Below are 19,755 nucleotides of genomic sequence, written 5' to 3'. Positions count from 1 at the left end.
ATATTGAGGGAGCCCGATCTGAGGTATTGAGGGAGCACTATCTGAAGTACTGAGAAAGCATTATCTAACATACTGATGGAGCATTATCTGAAATACTGAGGGAGCACTTTCTGTGGTACTGAGGAAGCAATTTCTGAGGAATTGAGGGTGCACTATCTGAGGTATTGAAGGAGCATTTTCTGAGGTATTGAGTGAGAACTATCTGAGGTATTGAGGGAGCACTTTTTGAGGTGTTGAGGAAGCATCCTTCTGAGGAATTGAGGGAGCACTTCCTGAGGTATTGAGGAAGCGCTATCTGAAGTACTGAGGAAGCACTATTTGAGGTATCTGGGAGCATTATCTGAGGTATTGAGGGTACTCCTTCTGAGGTATTGAGCGAGTGCTTTCTCAGGTATTGAAGGAGCACTATCTGAGCTATTGAGGGTGCACTATCTGTGGTACCGAGGAAGCACTTTCTGATGTATTGAGGTTGCAGAATGAGAGTACTGAGGGAGCATTTGCTGAGGCATTGAGGGTGCTTTTTCTGAGGTACTGACGGTGCACTATCTGAGGAACTGAGGAAGCACTAAATGAGGTATTGAGGGAGTACTTTCTGAGGTACTGAGGGAGTACTTTCTTTGGCATTGAGCAAACATTATCTGACATACTGAGGGAGCATTATCTGATGTACTGTGGGAGCACTTTCTGTGGTACTGAGGAAGCTCTTTCTGAGGTATTGACGGTGCACTATCGGAGGTATTGAGGAAACACTTTCTGAGGTATTGCATGAACATTTTTTGAGGTATAAAGGCAGCACTATCTGAGGTATTGAGGGAGCACTATATTCGGTATGGGGGAGCACTGTCTGAAGTCTTAAGTGTGCACATTCGGAGGAATTGAGTGAGCACTTTCTGAAGTATTGAGGAAGCACTATTTGAGCTATTGAGGGAGCATTATCTGTGGTACTGAGGAAGCACTTTCTGAGGTATTGAGCGAGCACTATCTGAGGTACTGAGGAAGCATTATCTGACATACTGAAGGAGCATTATCTGAGGTACTGAGGGAGCACTTTCTGTGGTACTGAGGAAGCAATTTCTGAGGTATTGATGGTGCACTATCTGAGGTATTGAGGGAGCAGTTTCTGAGGTATTGAGGGAACAATTAGTGAGGCATTGAGGGAGCACTAGCTGAGGAAGCACGATCTGAGCGAGTGAGGGAGCACTTTCTGATGTATTATGGAAGCACTGTCCGACGTATTGAGGGAGCAATTTCTAAGGAATTGAATGAGAACTATATGAGGTATTGAGGGAGCACTTCCTGAGGTATTGAGAAAGCAATATCTGCGGTACTGAGGGAGAACTTTCTGACATATAGAGGGCGCACTTTCTGAGGTATTGAGGGAGCAATTACTGAGGGATTGAGGGAACACTATCTGAGGTATTGAGGGAGCAGTTTCTGAGGTATTGTGGGAGCAATTAGTGAGGTATTGAGGGAGCACTATCTGAGGTATTGGATGAGTTCCGTCTGAGGTATTGAGCGAGTATTTTCTGAGGTATTAAGGAAGCACTATCTGAGGTACTGAGGGAGCACTTTCTGACGTAGTAAGGAAGCACTGTCCGACATATTGAGGGAGCAATTTCTGATTTGTGAGGAAGCACTGCCTGAAATACAGAGTGTGAACTATCTGACGTATTGAGGGGGCACTTTCTAAGGTATTGAGTGAGCTCTATCTGAGGTATTGAGGGAGCACTTTCTGAGGTATTGATGGAGTACTATCTGAGGTATTGATGGAGCAGTATCAAGGTACTGAGGAAGCAGTTTCTGAGGTATTGATTGAGCACTTTCTGAGGTAATGAGGGAGCATTATCAGAGGTATTGAGGGAGTACATGCTGCAGTTCTGCGGGAGCACCTTCTGAGGTACTTAGGAAGCAGTATCTGAGGTACGGACGGTGCACTATGTAAGGTATTGAGGGAACTTTTTCTGAGGTATTGAGGGAGCACTTTCTGAGGTATTGAGGAAGCACTATCTGAGGTACTGAGAAAGCATTATCTGACATACTGAGGGAGCATTATCTGATGTACTGTGGGAGCACTTTCTGTGGCACTGAGGAAGCTCTTTCTGAGGTATTGACGGTGCACTATCGGAGGTATTGAGGGAGCACTTACTGAGGTAATGAGGGACGTACTATCTGAGGTACTGAGGGAGCCCTTTCAGAGGTATTCGGTGTGCACTATCTGAGGAACTAAGGAAGGATTTTTCTGAGGTACTGAGGGAGCACTTTCTGAGGTACTGAGGAAGAGCTATCTGTGGTTTGAGGAAGCACTATTTGAGGCATTGGGGAGCATTATCTGAGCTATTGAGGGTGCACTACCAGTGGTAACAAGGAAACACTATCTGATGTATTCAGGAAGCAGAATGAGAGTACTGAGGGAGTATTTGCTGAGGTATTGTGGGAGAATTTTCTGAGGTACTGACGGTGCACTATCTGAGGTACTGAGGGAGCTATATCTGAGGTATTTTGTGTGCACTATCTGAGGAACTGAGGAAGCACTAAATGAGGTATTGAGGGAGTACTTTCTGAGGCATTGAGGTTGCACTTTCTGATGTATTGAGCGAGCACTCTCTGAGGTACTGAGAAAGCATTATCTGACATACTGATGGAGCATTATCTGAGGTATTGAGGGAGCACTTTCTGAGGTATTGAGGAAGCACTATCTGAGGTACTGAGGGAGCATAATCTGACATACTGAGGGAGCATCATCCTATATACTGAGGGACCACTTTCTGTGGTACTGAGTAAGCAATTTCTGAGGTATTGAGGGTGCACTTTCTGAGGTATTGAGTGAGCACTATTTGAGGTATTGAGGGAGCACTTTATGAGGATTTGAGGGAGCAATTACAGATGTATTATTGGAGCACTATCTGAGGTATTGTGGGAGCTCCTTCTGAGGTATTGAGTGAATATTTTCTGAGGTATTGAGGAAGCGCTTTCTGAGCTACTGAGGGAGCATTTTTGATGTATTAAGGAAGCACTGTCCGACGGATTGAGGGAGCAATTTCTAAGGAATTGAGTGGGAAGTATCTGAGGTATTGAGGGAGCACTATCTGAGGTATTGAGGGAGCACTTTCTGAGGTATTGAGGGAGTACTGTCTAAGGTATTGATGGAGCACTATCTAGGTACTGAGGAAGCAGTTTCTGAGGTATTGAGTGAGCACTTTCTGGGGTAATGAGGGAGCGTTATCAGAGGTATTGATGGAGCACTTTCTGCAGTACTGCGGGACCACCTTCTGAGGTACTTAAGAAGCACTATCTGAGGTACTGACGGTGCACTATGTGAGGTATTGAGCGAGCCTTTTCTGAGGAATTAAGGGTGCATTTTCTGAGGTGCTGAGGGTGCACGATCTGAGGTATTGAAGGAGCATTTTCTGAAGTATTGAGGGATCATTTTCTGAGATACTGATGGTACACTATCTGAGGTACTGAGGGAGACCTTTCTGAGGCATTGAGTGAGTACTATCTGAGGTATTGAGGGAGCACTTTCTGAGGTATTGAGGGAACATTTTCTGAGGTATTGAGGGAGCAAAGACTGAGGTATTTAGGGAGCACTATCTGAGGTATTGAGGGAGCACTTTCTGAGGTATTAAGGAAGCATTATCTGACATACTGAGGGAGCATTATCGGACATACTGATGGAGCATTAACTGAGGTACTGAGGGAGCACATTCTTTGGTACTGAGGAAGCACTTTCTGAGGTATTGAGGGTGCACTATCGGAGGTATTGCGTGAACACTTTTTGAGGTATAAAGGCAGCACTATCTGAGGTATTCATGGAGCACGTTCTGAGGTGTTGAGGAAGCACTATCTGTGCTATTGAGGGAGCATTATCTGTGGCACTGCGGGAGCACATTCTGAGGTACTGAGGGAGCACTTTCTGAGCTATTGAGGAAGCGCTATTTGAGGTAGGGATGAAGCACTCTCTAAGGTACTGATGGAGCATTATCTGATGTACTGAGGGAGCACTTTCTGTGGTACTGAGGAAGCACTTTCTGAGGTATTGAGGGTACACTATCTGAGGTATTCAGTGAGCACTTTCTGTGGCACCGAAGAAGCACATTCTGAGGTATTGAGGGAGCACTTTATGAGGTATTAAGGGAGCAATTACTGAGGTGTTGTTGGAGCACTCTTTTAGGTATTGAGTGAGCATTGTCTGAGGTATTGAGGGTGCAATTACTGAGGTATTGAGGGAGCAATATCTGGGGTATTGTGGGAGCTCCTTCCGAGGTATTGAGTGAGTATTTTCTGAGGTATTGAGGAAGCACTATCTGAGCTACTGAGGGAGCACTTTCTGATGTACTAAGGAAGCACTGTCCGACGTATTGAGGGAGCAATTTCTAAGGAATTGAGTGAGACATTTCTGTGGTATTGAGGGAGCAAATTCTGAGGTATTGAGGGAGTACTATCAGAGGTATTGAGGGAGCACTTTCTGAGGTACTGAGGCAGCACAAATTTGAGGTATTGAGGGAGCACTATCAGAGGTATTGAGGTAGCACGTTTCTGAGGTATTGGGTGTGCACTATCTGTGGTATTGAGGGAGCACTTTCGGAGGTATTATGGGAGCAATTTCCAATGTAATGCTGGACGGAGATCTGAGGTACTGAGGGAGCACTATCTGACATACAGAGGGTGCACTTTCTAAGGTATTGAGTGAGCACTCTCTGAGGAATTGAGGGAGCCCTTTCTGAGGCATTGTGGGAGCACCTTCTGAGGTACTTAGGAAGCACTATCTGAGGTATTGAGGGTGTACTATCTGAGGTATTGAGGGAGGACTAGCTGAGGTAGTGAGGGAGCACTTTCTCAGGCATTGAGGAAGCAGTTTCTGATGCGTTGAGGGAGCACTTTCTGAGGTACTGAGGGAGCACTATCAGATGTACGGAGGGAGCACTATCTGAGGTACTGAGGAAGCACTATCTGAGGAACTGATTGAGCACTTTCTGACATATAGACGTTGCACTTTCTAATGTATTGAGTGAGCACTCTCTGAGGTATTGAGGGAGCACTTTCTGAGGTATTGTGGGAGTATTATCTAAAGTATTGAGGGAGCACTTTCTGAGGCATTGAGGGAGTACCTTCTGATATACTTAGGCAGCACTTTCTGAGGTATTAAGGGTGCACTACCTGAGGTATTGAGGGAGCACCTTCTGCGGTATTAGAGTGCACTATTTGAGATATTGAGGGAACACATTCTGAGGTATTGAGGATGCACTATTTGAGGCATTGAGGGAGCACTTTCTGAGGAATTGAGGGAGCTCCTTCTGAGGTATCGAGGGAACACTTTTTGAGGCATTGAGGGAGCACTATCTGTGGTTTTGAGGGAGAATTTTCTGAGGTACTGAGAGTACACTTTCTGAGGTATTGAAGGAGCACTTTCTGAGGTATTCAGGAAGCACTATCTGAGATACTGAGGAACACAATTAGATGTATTGAGGAACATGTAGCTGAGGTACTGAGGAAGCACTATCTGAGGTATTGAGGGTGCACTTTCTGAGGTACAGAGGCGGCACAGAATTGAGGTATTGAGGGAGCGCTTTCTGAGGTATTGAGGGAGCACTTTCTGAGGTATTGAGGGAGCACTTTCTGAGATACTAAGTGAGCACTTTATGAGGTACTTCGGAAGCACTATCTGAGGTATTGAGGGTGCGCGAACTAAGGTATTGAGGGAGCCTTTTCTGAGGTATTGAGGTTGCACTATCTGCGGTAATGAGGGTGCACTATCTGAGGTCTTGAGGGAGCACTTTCTGAAGTACTGAGGGATCACTTTCTGACGTATTGAGGAGGCACTGTCTGAGGTACTGAGGAAGCATTATCTGAGGTACTGAGGGAGCACTTTCTGAGGTATTGTGGGAGCATTGTCAAAGTACTGAGGGAGTACTTTCTGAGGATTGAGGGAGTACCTTCTGAGGTATTGAGGGAGTAGGTTCTGTGGTACTTAGGAAACACTATCTGAATAATTAAGGGTGCACTATTTTAGGTATTGAGGGAACCTTTTCTGAGGTATTCAAGGTGCACTACCTGAGTTATTGAGGGAGCACATTCTGAGGTATTGAGAGAGCTCCTACTGAGGTAATGAGGGAGCACTTACTGAGGGACTGAGGGAGAAATATCAAAGGTATTGGGGGGAATTATCTGAGGTATTGAGGGAGCACTATCTGAGGATCTGAGGAAGCACTGTCTGAGGCATTTAGGGAGCACTATCTGAAGTACTGAGGGAGCATTATCTGAGGTAGTAAGGGTGCACTATCTGAGGCATTGCGGGAGCACCTTCTGCGGTATTGAGAGAGCTCCTACTGAGGTAATGAGGGAGCACTTACTGAGGGAGTGAGGGGGCAATATCCAAGGTATTGGGGGAACTATCTGAGGTACTGAGGGAGCAGTATCTGAAGTATTAAGGGTGCACTTTCTGAGGTATTGAGGAAGCACTAATTGAGATATTAAGGATGCAATTTCTTAGGATCTGGGAAAGCACTATATGAGGTATTCAGGGAGCACTATCTGAGGTATTCAGCGAGCACTTTCTGAGGTACTGAGGAAGCACTCTCTGAGGTACTGCGGGAGCATAACCTGAGGAACCGAGGGAGAATTATCTGACGTACTGAAGGACCACTTTCTGAGGTATTGAGAGTGCACTTTCTGAGGTATTGAGCAATTACCTTCTGAGGTATTGAGGGAGCAATTACTGAAGTATTGAGGAAGCACTACCTGCGGTATTGAGGGAGCTCCTTCTGAGGTATTGAGCGACTACTTTCTGAGGTATTGAGGAAGCACTTTCTGTGGTATTGAGGGTGCAAAATCTGAGGTATTGTGGGACCAATTTCTGAGGTCTTGAGGGAGCAATTTCTGAGTTACTGAGTGTTCAATATCTGAGTTGTTAAGGGAGCACTTTCTGTGGTAATGAGGGAGCTCGTTCTGAGGTATTGAGGCAGTAGTTTCTGAGGTTTTGAGGGAGCACTATCTGACTTATTGAGTGTGCAGTATCTGAGGTATTGAGCAAGCACCATCTGAGGTACTGAGGGAGCACTTTCTGACATATAGAGGGTGAACTTTCTAAGGTATTGAGTGAGCAATATCTGAGGTATTGAGGGAGCACTTTCTGAGATATTGTGTGAGCATTATTTAAGGTTTTGGGGAGACCTTTCTGAGGCATTGAGGGACCACATTCTGAGGTATTTAGGAAGCACTATCTGAGTTATTGAGATAGCATTATCTGAGGTATTGAGGGAGGACTTCCTGAGGTTTGAGAGAGCACTTTCTGAGGTATCGAGGGAGCTCCTTCTCAGGTATTGAGCGACGACTTTCTGATGTATTGAGGGAGCACTACCTGAGGTACTGAGTGAGCACTTTCTGACGTATTGAGGGTGCACTATCTGTGGTACTGAGGAAGCACTTTCTGACGTACTGAGGAAGCACTATCTGAGCTATTGAGGGGTCACGTTCTGAGGTATTGAGAAAGCACTGTCTGAGGAACTGTGGAAGCACTTTCAGAGATATTGATCAAGCAGTATCTGAGGGATTGAGGGAGCACTATCTGAGGCACTGAGGGGGCACTTTCTGATGTATTGAGGGTGTCATACCTGAGGTACTGTGGAAGCACTATCTGAGGTATTCAGGGCGCACTTTCGGAGGTATTGAGGCAACACTATCTGATGTACTGACGAAGCACTATCTGAGGTACTGAGGGAGCACGATCTGAGATATTGAGGAAGCACTTTCTGAGGTACTGAGGGTGCACTATCTGGGGTATTGAGGGAGCACTTTCTGAGGTACTGAGGGTGCACTATCTGGGGTATTGAGGGAGCAATTTCTGAGGTACTGATGGTACAATATGTGAGGTATTGCCAGAACACTTTCTGAGGTATTGAGGAAGCACTTTCTGAGGTATTGAGGAAGCACCTTCTGAGGTATTGAGGGAGCACTTTCTGAGGTATTGAGGAAGCTCCATCTATGTACTGAGAGAGCACTATCTGAGGCATTGAGGGTACTCTTTCTGAGTTATTGAGGGAGCACTTTCTGAGGTATTGAGGGAGCAATTTCTGAGGTATGAGGGTGCACTATCTGAGGTATTGAGGGAGCACTTTCTGAGGTATTAGGTGAGCTCCTTCTGAGGTATTGAGCAAGCAGTATCTACGGTATTGTGGGAGCACTATCTCAGGTACTGAGAGAGCACTTTCTGAGATATCGAGGGAGCACTATGTGAGGTATTGAGGAAGCACTTTCTGTGGTATAGAGAGAGTTCTATCTGAGGTATTGAGGGTGAAATTTCTGAGGTGCAGAGAGAGCACTTTCTGAGTTACTGAGTGAGCACTTTCTGAGGTATTGACGTAGCACATCCGAGGTATTGAGGAAATACAATCTGGGTTATTGTGGGAGCAATTCCTGAGGTACTGAGAGAGCACTTTCTGAGGTATTGAGGGAGCAGTTTCTGAGGGAGTGAGAGAGCACATTGTGAGTTGATGAGAGAGCACTTTCTGAGGTATTGAGGGAGCACTATCTGAGGTATTGAGGGTTCACTATCTGAGGTATTGCGGGATCACGTTCTTAGGTACTGAGGAAGCACGATGCGAGGTATTGATGATGCACTATCTGAGGTACTGAAGAAGCACTATCTGAGTTATTGTGGGAACAATTTCTGAGGTATTGAGGGAGCACTTTCTGATGGATTGAGGGAGCAGCGTCTGAGGTATTGAGGGATCTCCTTCTGAGGTATTGAGCAAGTAGTTTCTGAAGTATTGAGGGAGCAATTTCTGAGGTATTGTGGAAGCACATTCTGAGGTATTGACGAAGCACCATCTGGGTACCGATGGAGCACTATCTGAGGTATTGATTGAGCACTATCTGAGGTATTGATGGAGTACATGGTGCAGTACTGAGGAAGTACTACCTGTGGTACCGAGGGAGCATTTTCTGAGGTACTGAGAGAGCACTTTCTCAGGTACTGAGGAAGCACTTTCTGTGGTGTTAAGGGTGCACTTTCTGAGGTACAGATAAAGCACTTTCTGAGTTACTAAGTGAGCGCTTTCTGAGGTAATGACGTAGCACATCCGAGGTATTGAGGAAGCACAATCTGCGTTTTTGGGGGAGCACTTTCTGAGGTACTGAGAGAGCACTTTCTGAGGTATTGATGGATCACGTTCTGAGGTATTGAGGAAGCACTATCTGAGGTACTGAGGGAGCACTTTCTGAGGTATTGAGGAAGCACTATCTGAGGTACAGAGCAAGCACCATCTGAGGTACTGAGGGAGCAATATCTGACATGTAGAGAGTGAACTTTCTAAGGTATTGAGTGAGCAATATCTGAGGTATTAAGGGAGCATTTTCTGAGATATTATGGGAGCATTATCTAAAGTATTGAGGGGGAACGTTCTGAGGTACTTAGGAAGCACTATCTGAGTTATTGAGATTGCACTATCTGAGTTATTGAGGGAGCTGTTTAGAATGGTATTGAGGGAGTACTATCTGATGTATTGATGAAGTACTATCTGAGGTACTGAGGAAGCAGTTTCTGAGGTACTGAGGGAGAGCTTTCTGAGGTATTGAGTGAGCATTATCTGAGGGATTGAGGGAGCACTTTCTGCGGTACTGTGGGAGCACCTCCTGAGGTACTTAGCAAGCACTATCTGAGATATTGAGAGTGTACTACCTGAGATATTGTAGTTGCACTATTTGAGGTGTTGAGGGAGCACTTTCTGAGACACTGAAGGTGCACTATCTGAGGTATTGAGGGAGCACAATCTGACGTACTGAGGTGCACTCTCTGAGGTATTGAGGGAGCACTTTCTGAGGTACTGAAGGTGCACTCTCTGATGTATTGAGGGAGCACTTTCTGAGGTACTGAGGTTGCCCTATCTGAGGTACTGAAGCAGCACTATCTGAGGTATTGTTGGAGCACTTTCTGCGGTCCTGAGGAAGTACTACTTGCGGTACTGAGTGAGCATTATCTGAGGTACTGAGGGAGCACTTTCTGAGGTAATGAGGTAGCGATTTCTGAGATACTGAGGAAGCACTTTCAGTGGCATTGAGGGTGCACTTTCTGAGGTATTGAGGGAGCACTTTTTGAGGTATTGAGGGTGCTTTATCTATGGTACTGAGGAAGCACTATCTCAGTTTTTAAAGGAGCACTTCCTCAGGTTTGTGACAGCACTATACGTTGTAGTGAGAGTACGCTTTCTGTGGTATTGAGGGAGCTCTTTCTCAGTTATTGAGTGACTATTTTCTGAGGTATTGAAGGAGCACTATCTGAGATAGTGAGGGAGTACTATCTGAGGTATTGTGGGTTCACGTTCTGAGATATTGAGAAAGCAAAATCTGAGGTACTGAGGAAGCATTTTCAGAGGTATTGATCAAGCAGTATCTGAGGCATTGAGGGAGCACTATCTGAGGCACTGAGGGAGCACTTCCTGACGTATTGAGGGTGTAATATCTGACATAATGTGGAATCACTATCTGAGGTATTCAGGGCACACTCTCTGAGGTATTGAGGAAACACTGACGAAGCACTGCCTGAGGTACAAAGGGAGCACCTTCTGAGGTCCTGAGAGAGCACCTTCTGAGGTATTGAGGGAGCACTATCTGTGGTACTGAGGAAGCACATCCTGAGCTATGGAGGAGGCATCATCTGAGTAATGAGGGAGCTCTATCTGAGCGGCTGATGCAGCACTCTCTGAGGTATTAACGGAGCACTTTCTGCGTCCCGAGAAAGCACTACCTTCGGCACTGAGGGAGCACTATCTGAGGTACTGAAGGAGCACTTTCTGAGATATTGAGGATGTACTATCTGAGGAATTGAGGGAACACTTTCTGAGGTATTGAGGGAGCACTATCTGAGGTATTGAGGGAGCCATTTCTGAGGTATTGAGGGAGCTCCTTCGGAGGTATTGATCAAGTAGTTTCTGAGGTAATGAGGGAGCACTATCTGCGGTATTGAGGGTGCACTATCTGTGGTACTGAGGAGCACTATCTGAGGTACAGTGGGAGCACTTTCTGAGGTATTGAGGAAGCACTGTCTGAGTTACTAATGAAGTACTATCTGAGGTATTGAGGGATCACGTTCTGAGATATTGAGGAAGCACGATCTGAGGAACTGAGGAAGCACTATCTGAGGGATTGATGGAGCACTTTCTGAGGTATTGGGGAGCACTATCTGAGGGATTGAGGGAGCACTTTCTGAGGTATTGGGGAGCGCTATCTGAGGTATTGAGGGAGTAATTTCTGTGGTATTGTGGGAGCAATATCAAAAGTATTGAGGGAGCACTTTCTGAGGTATTGAGGGATCAAGTTCTGAGGTATTGAGGAAGCACAATCTGAGTTATTGAGGGTGCACTATCTGAGGTACTGAGGAAGCCTTTTCTGAGGTATTCACAGAGCACTTTCTGAGGTATTCAGGGAGTACTATCTGGGGTATTGATGGAGTACTATCTGAGGTACTGAGGAAGCAGTTTGTGAGGTAACGAGGGAGCACTTTCTGAGGTCCTGTGGGAGCATTATCTGAGGTATTGAGGGTGCACTTTCTGAGTTATTGAGAGTGCAATATCTGAGGTATTGAGGGAGCACTTTATGAGGAATTGAGGGAGCAATATCTGAGGTAATGAGGGTGCACTATCTGAGGTATTGAGGGAGTTCCTTCTGAGGTATTGAGGGAGCACTTTCTCAGGTATTGAGGGAGCACTTTCTCAGGTATTGTGGAAGCACCATCTGTGTACTGAGAGAGCACTATCTGAGGTACTGAGGCGGCATTATCTGAGGTATTAACGGTGCACTTTCTGCAGTACTGAGGAAGCACTACCTGTGGTACTGAGGGAGCATTATCTGAGGTACTGAGGTATTGAGGAAGCTCTTTCTGAGGTACTGAGGGAGCACTTTCTGACGTATTGAGGTTGCACTATCTGTGGTACTGAGAAAGCACTCTCTGAGGGACTGAGAGAGCACTTTCTGAGGTATTGAGGGAGCTCTATCTGTGGTACTGAGGAAGCATACTCTGAGGTATTGAGGGAGCACCTCCTTAGGTTTGAGGGAGCACTTCCTGAGGTATTGAGGGAGCACAATCTCTGGTACTATGGAAGCACTATCTGAGGTACTGAGGAAGCACTATCTGAGATATTCAGGGAGCACGTTCTGAGGAATTGAGGAAACACTGATGTACTGACGAAGTACTACCTTAACTACTGAGGGAGCACAACCTGAAGTATTGAGGGTGCAATTTCTGAAGTACAGAGAGAGCATTTTCTGAGTTACTGAGTGAGCACTTTCTGAGGTATTGACGTAGCATATCCGAGGTATTGAGGAAGCACAATCTGAGTTATTGTGGGAGCACGTTCTGATGTATTGAGGGAGCAGTTTCTGAGGTACTCAGAGAGCACATTGTGAGTTGTTGAGGGAGCACTATCTGATGTATTGATGGTTCACTATCTGAGGTATTGCGGGATCACGTTCTGAGGCATTGAGGAAGCACTCTCTGAGGTATTGTGGAAGCACTGTCTGAGGTATTGTGGAAGCACTATCTGAGATATTGAGGGAGCAATTTCTGAGGTATTGAGGGAGCATTTTCTGAGGTATTGAGGGAGCGCTTTCTGAGTTACTGAGGAAGCACTGTCTGAGGTACAGTGGAAGCACTATCTGAGGTATTGAGGAAGCAATGTCTGAGGTACTGAGGAAGCACTGTCTGAGGTACAGAGGAAGCACTATCTAAGGTATTGACGGATCACGTTCTGAGATATTGAGGAAGCAATATCTGAGGTAGTGAGGAAGCACTTTCTGAGGTAAAGAGCAAGCACCATCTGAGGTACTGAGGGAGCAATTTCTGCCATATAGAGAGTGAACTTTCTAAGGTATTGAGTGAGCAAAATCTGAGGTATTGAGGGAGCACTTTCTGAGATATTGTGGGAGCACTAACTAAAGTATTGAGGGGGAACTTTCTGAGGTATTGAGGGACCACCTTCTGAGGAACATAGGACGCACTATCTGAGTCATTGAGATTGCACTATCGGAGGTATTGAGGGAGCTGTTTCGGTGGGATTGAGGGAGTACTATCTGATGTATTGATGAAGTACTATCTGAGGTAATGAGGAAGCAGTTTCTGAGGTACTGAGGGAGCACTTTCTGAGGTATTGAGGGAGCATTATCTGAGATATTGAGGGAGCACTTTTCTGCAGGACTGTGGGAGCACCTTCTGAGGTACTTAGCAAGCACTATCTGAGGTATTGAGGGTGTACAATCTGAGATATTGAGGGTTCACTGTCTGAGGAATTGAGTGAGGACTTTCTGAGAGACTGAAGTTGCACTATCTGATGTATTGAGGGAGCACTTTCTGCGGGACTGTGGGAGCACCTTCTGAGGTACATAGCAAGCACTATCTGAGGTATTGCGGGTGTACTATCTGAGGTATTCAGTGAGCACTTTCTGAGATACTGAAGGTGCACTATCTAATGTATTGAGGTGCACTTTCTGATGTACTGAGGTAGCGATTTCTGAGGTACTGAGGAAGCACTTTCTGTGGTATTGATGGTGCACTATCTGTGGCATTGAGGGAGCATTTTCTGTGGTATTGAGGGTGCACTAATTATGGTACTGAGCAAGCACTATCTCAGCTTTTAAAGGCGCACTTCATCAGGTTTGAGACAACACTTTCTGTTGTACTGAGAGTGCACTTTCTGAGGTATTGAGGGAGCTCTTTCTCAGTTATTGAGCGACTATTTTCTGATGTATTGAGGGAGCACTATCTGACGTTTTGAGGGTGCATTATCTGTGGTACTGAGGAAGCACTATCTGAGCTATGGAGGGTTCACGTTCTGAGGTACTGAGGGTGCACTATCTGAGGTATTGAGGGAGCACTATCTGAGCTATTGAGGGAGCACTATCTGACGTATCGAGGGTGCAATATGTGACGTACTTTGGAAGCACAATCTGAGGTATTCAGGGCACACTTTCTGAGGTATTGAGGAAACACTATCTGATGTACTGACAAAGCACGACCTGAGGTACTGAGGGAGCAATATCTGTGCTATTGATTGAGCAATCTCTGAGGTACTGAGGATGCACTATCTGTGGTACTGAGGATGCACTTTCTGAGCTATTGAGGAAGCACCTTCTGAGTACTGTGGGAGCCCTATCTGAGGGACTGAGGCAGCACTATCTGAGCTGTTGACGGAAAACGTTCTGAGGTGCTGAGGAAGCACTACCTTCAGTACTGAGGGAGCATTATCTGAGGTACTGATGGAGGACTTTCTGATATACTGAGATAGCACTTTCTGAGGCACTGAGGAAGCACTTTCTGCAGTATTGCGGGTGCACTATCTGAGGTATTCAGGGAGCACTTTCTGAGGTATTGAGGGAGCACTTTCTAAGGTATTGAGGGTGCACGATCTGAGGTATTGAGGGAGCACTTTCTGAGGTATTGAGGGAGCCATTTCTGAATGAACTGAGGGTGCACTTTCTGAGTTATTGAAGGAGAACTTTCTGAGGGATTGAAAGACCAATTTCTGAGGTATTGAGGGAGCACTTTCTGAGGTATAGAGGGAGCATTTTCTGAGGTACTGAGGGTGCACTTTCTGAAGTATTGAGGGAGCACTATCTGTGTTATTGTGGCAGCCATTTCTGAGGCATTGAGGGAGCTCCTTCTGAGGTATTGAGGTATTCTGAGTATTGAGGGAGCACTATCGGCGGTATTGAGGTGCACTATCTGTGGTACTGAGGAAGCAATATCTGAGCTACTGCGGGAGCACTTCCTGAAGTATTGAGGAAGAACTGTCTGAGTTACTAATGAAGCAATATCTGAGGTATTGAGGGATCATGTTCTGAGATATTGAGGAAACACTTTCTGCAGTATTGAGGGCACACGTTCTGAGCTACTTCGGAAAGACTATCTGAGTTATTGAGGGTGCACTATATGAAGTATTGAGGGAGCACTTTCTGAGGTATTCAGGGAGTACGATCTGGGGTATTGATGGATCACTGTCTGCGGTACTGAGGAAGCAGTTTCTGAGGTATTGAGTGAGCACTTTCTGACGTATTGTGGATGCATTAACCTGAGATACTGTGGAAGGACTATCTGACGTATTCAGGGTGCACTTTCTGAGGTAGTGTGGAATCACTATCTGATGTACTGACAAAGCACTATCTGAGGTACTGAGGGACCACTAACTTAGGTATTGAGGAAGAACTTTCAGAGGTACTCAGGCAGCACTTTCTGAGGTATTGAGGAAGCACTATCTAATGTACTGAGGAAGCACTATTTGAGGTACAGAGGGTGCACTTTCTGAGGTATTGAGGAAGCACTATCTGAGGTACTGATGAAGCACTCTCTGAGTTATGGAGGCAGATCTATCTGAGTTATAGAGGTTGCACGATCTGACGTACTGTGGAAACATTATCTGTGGTATTGTGGGAGCATTATCTAAAGTATTGAGGGAGCACTTTCTGAGGGATTTAGGTAGCCATCTTCTGAGGTATTGGGTGTGCACTATCTGAGGAACAGAGGAGGCATTATCTGAGGTATCGTGGGAGCAATTTCTGAGGTATTGAGGGAGAAATATCTGATGTACTGAGGGTGCACTATCTGAGGTATTGAGAGAGCCCATTCGGAGCTATTGAGGGAGATCCGTCTGTGGTATTGAGGAAGTACTATCTGAGGTAATGAGGGAGCACTTCCTGAGGTATTGAGGAAGCACAGTCTGAGGTACTGAGGAAGCACTATCTGAGGTATTGAATGAGCACTTTCTGAGGTATGGAGGGAACACTATCTGTGGTACTGAGGAAGTACTATCTGAGGTACTGAGGGAGCACTTTCTGAGGTATTGAGGGAGCATTATCTGAGATATTGAAGGAGCAATTTCTCCAGAACTGTGGGAGCACCTTCTGAGGTACTTAGCAAGCACTATCTGAGGTATTGAGGGTGTACTATCTGAGATATTGAGGGTGCACTATCTGATGTATTGAGGGAGCACTTTCTGCGGGACTGTGGAAGCAACTTCTGAGGTACTTAGCGAGCACTATCTGAGGTATTGCACGTGTACTATCTGAGATATTGAGGGTGCACTATCTGATGTATTGAGGGAGCACTTTCTGCGGGACTGTGGAAGCAACTTCTGAGGAACTTAGCAAGCACTATCTGAGGTATTGCGGGTGTACTATCTGAGGTATTGAGTGAGCACTTTCTGAGATACTGAAGGTTCACTATCTGATGTATTGAGGGAGCACTTTCTGAGGTACTGAGGTTGCCCTGTCTCAGGTACTGAAACAGCACTATCTGAGGTATTGATGGAGCACTTTCTGTGGTCCTGAGGAAGTACTACCTGCGGTACTGAGTGAGCATTATCTGAGGTACTGAGAGACCACTTTCTGAGGTACTGAGGTAGCGATTTCTGAGGTACTGAGGAAGCGCTTTCTGAGGTATTGAGGGAGCATTATCGGGGATATTGAGGGAGCACTTTCTGCGGTACTGTGGGAGCACCTTCTGAGGTACTTAGCAAGCACTATCTGAGGTATTCAGGGTGTACTATCTGAGATATTGAGGGTGCACTATCTGAGGTATTGAGTGAGCACTTTCTGCGGGACTGTGGGAGCACCTTCTGAGGTACTTAGCAAGCACTATCTGAGGTATTGCGGTTGTACTATCTGGGGTATTGAGTGAGCACCTTCTGAGATACTGAAGGTGCACTATCTGATGTATTGAGGGAGCACTTTCTGAGTTACTGAGGTTGCCCTATCTGAGGTACTGAAGCAGCACTATCTGAGGTATTGATAGAGCACGTTCTGCGGTCCTGAGGAAGTACTACCTGCAGTACTGAGTGAGCATTATCTGAGGTACTGAGGGAGCACTTTCTGAGGTACTGAGGTAGCGATTTCTGAGGTACTGAGGAAGCACTTTCTGTGGTATTGAGGGTGCACTATCTATGGGACTGAGGAAGCAATATTTCAGTTTTTAAAGGAGCACTTCCTCTGGTTTGAGACAGCACTTTCTGTTGTACTGAGAGTGCACTTTCTGTGGTATTGAGGGAGCTCTTTCTCAGTTATTTAGCGACTATTTTCTGATGTATTGAAGGAGCACTATCTGACGTTTTGAGGGTGCATTATCTGTGGTACTGAGGAAGCACTATCAGAGCTATGGAGGGTTCACGTTCTGAGGTACTGAGGGTGCATTATCTGAGGTATTGAGGGAGCATTATCTGAAGTATTGAGGGAGAACTATCTGAGGCACTGAGGGATCACTATCTGACGTATCGAGGGTGTAATATCTGACGTACTGTGAAAGCACTATCTGAGGTATTCAGGGCACACTTTCTGAGGTATTGAGGAAACACTATCTGATGTACTGACAAAGCACTACCTGAGGTACTGAGGGTGCACTATCTGAGGTACTGAGGGAGCACTTTCTGATGTATTGAGGGAGCACTATCTGTGGTACTGAGCATGCACTTTCTGAGCTATTGAGGAAGCACCTTCTGAGTACTGAGGGAGCCCTATCTTAGTTACTGCGGCAGCACTATCTGAGCTGCTGACGGAACACTTTCTGAGGTCCTGAGGAAGCACTTCCTTCAGTACTTAGGAAGCATTGTCTGAGGTACTGATGGAGGACTTTCTGATATACTGAGGGAGCACTTTCTGAGGCACTGAGGAAGCACTTGCTGCAGTATTGAGGGTGCACTATCTGAGGTATTGAGGGAGCACTTTCTGAGGTATTGAGCGAGCCGTTTCTGAGGTACTGAGGGTGCACTATCTGAGTTATTGAGGGAGCACTTTCTGAGGGATTGAGAGAGCAATTTCAGAGGTATTGAGGGAGCACTTTGAAGTATACAGGGAGCAATTTCTGAGGTACTGAGGGTGCACTTTCTGAGGTATTGAGGGAGCACTATCTGTGTTATTGTGGCAGCCATTTCTGAGGCATTGAGGGGGCTCCTTCTGAGGTATTGAAGAAGTAGTTTCTGAGGTATTGAGGGAGCACTATCTGCGGTATTGAGGGTGCACTATCTGTGGTACTGAGGAAGCACTATCTGAGGTACTGCGGGAGCACTTCCTGAAGTATTGAGGAAGAACTGCCTGAGTTACTAATGAAGCAATATCTGAGGTATTGAGGGATCATGTTCTGAGGTATTGAGGAAACACTTTCTGCGGTATTGAGGGCGCACGTTCTGAGCTACTTAGGAAGGACTATCTGAGTTATTGAGGGTGCACTATATGAATTATTGAGGGAGCAATTTTTGAGGTATTCGGGGAGTACGATCTGGGGTATTGATGGATCACTATCTGAGGTATTGAGGAAACAGTTTCTGAGGTATTGAGGGAGCACTTTCTGACGTATTGAAGATGCATTTACCTGAGATACTGTGGAAGCACTATCTGACGTATGCAGGGAGCACTTTCTGAGGCATTGTGGAATCACTATCTGATGTACTGACAAAGCACTATCTGAGGTACTGAGGGACCACTTACTGAGGTATTGAAGAAGAACTTTCAGAGGTACTCAGGCAGCACTTTCTGAGGTATTGAGGGAGAACTTTCTCAGGTATTGAGGAAGCACTATCTGAACTACTGAGGGAGGACTTTCTGAGGTATTAACGGAGCACTATCTGAGTTATTATGGAGCACTTTCTGAGGTATAGAGGGAGCACATTCTGAGGTATTGAGGATGCAACTATCATATGTACTGAGAAAGCACTATTTGAGGTACAGAGGGAGCACTTTCTGAGGTATTGAGGGAGCACTATCTGAGTTATTAGGGAGCATTATCTGAGGTATTGAGGGAGCACTTTCTGAGGTATTGAGGAAGCACTATCTTATGTACTGAGAAAGCACTATTTGATGTACAGAGGGAGCACTTTCTGAGGTATTGAGGAAGGACTATTTGAGGTACTGAGGAAGCACTCTCTGAGTTATGGATGCAGATCTATCTGAGTTATAGAGGGTGCACGATCTGATGTAATGAGGAAACACTATCTGTGGTATTGTGGGAGCATTATCTAAAGTATTGAGGGAGCACTTTCTGAGGTATTTAGGGAGCATCTTCTGAGGTATTGGGTGTGCACTATCTGAGGGACAGAGGAGGCATTATCTGAAGTATCGAGGGAGCACTTTCTGAGGTATTGAGGGAGAAATTTCTGATGTACTGAGGGTGCACTATCTGACGTATTGAGAGAGCCCATTCTGAGGTATTGAGGGAGCTCCGTCTGAGGTATTGAGCAAGTCGTTTTTGAGGTATTGAGGTAGCACTATCTGAAGTACTGAGGGAGCACTTTCTGAGGTATGGAGGGAGCACTCTCTGTGGTACTCAGGAAGTACTATCTCAGCTACTGAGGGAGCACTTTCTGAGGTATTGAGGAAGCACTGTCTGAGGTACTGAGGAAGCACTATCTGAGGTATTGAGGGATCACGGCTGAGGTATTGAGGAAGCACGATCTGAGGTACTGAGGGAGCTCTTTCTGAGGTATGGAGGGAGCACTATCTGAGGTATTGAGGAAACACCATCTGAAGTACTGAGAGAAAACCTTCTGAGGTATTGTGGGAACACTTTCTGAGGTACTGAAAGAGCACTTTTTGAGGTATTGAGGGATCACTTTCTCATGTATTGAGGGAGCAGTTTCCTGAGGTACTGAGGGAGCAATTTCTGAGGTATTGTGGAAACACTTTTTGAGGTATTGAGGAAGCACTCTCTGAGGAATTGAGGCAGCAATTTCTGAGGCATTGAGGGAGCATGTTCTGAGGCATTGAGGAAGCACTTCCTGAGGTATT

This window comes from Chiloscyllium punctatum, chromosome 18 (assembly GCF_047496795.1).
Source record: "Chiloscyllium punctatum isolate Juve2018m chromosome 18, sChiPun1.3, whole genome shotgun sequence".
NCBI classification, from domain to species: Eukaryota; Metazoa; Chordata; class Chondrichthyes; order Orectolobiformes; family Hemiscylliidae; genus Chiloscyllium; species Chiloscyllium punctatum.
This window is presented reverse-complemented; position numbering follows the sequence as displayed.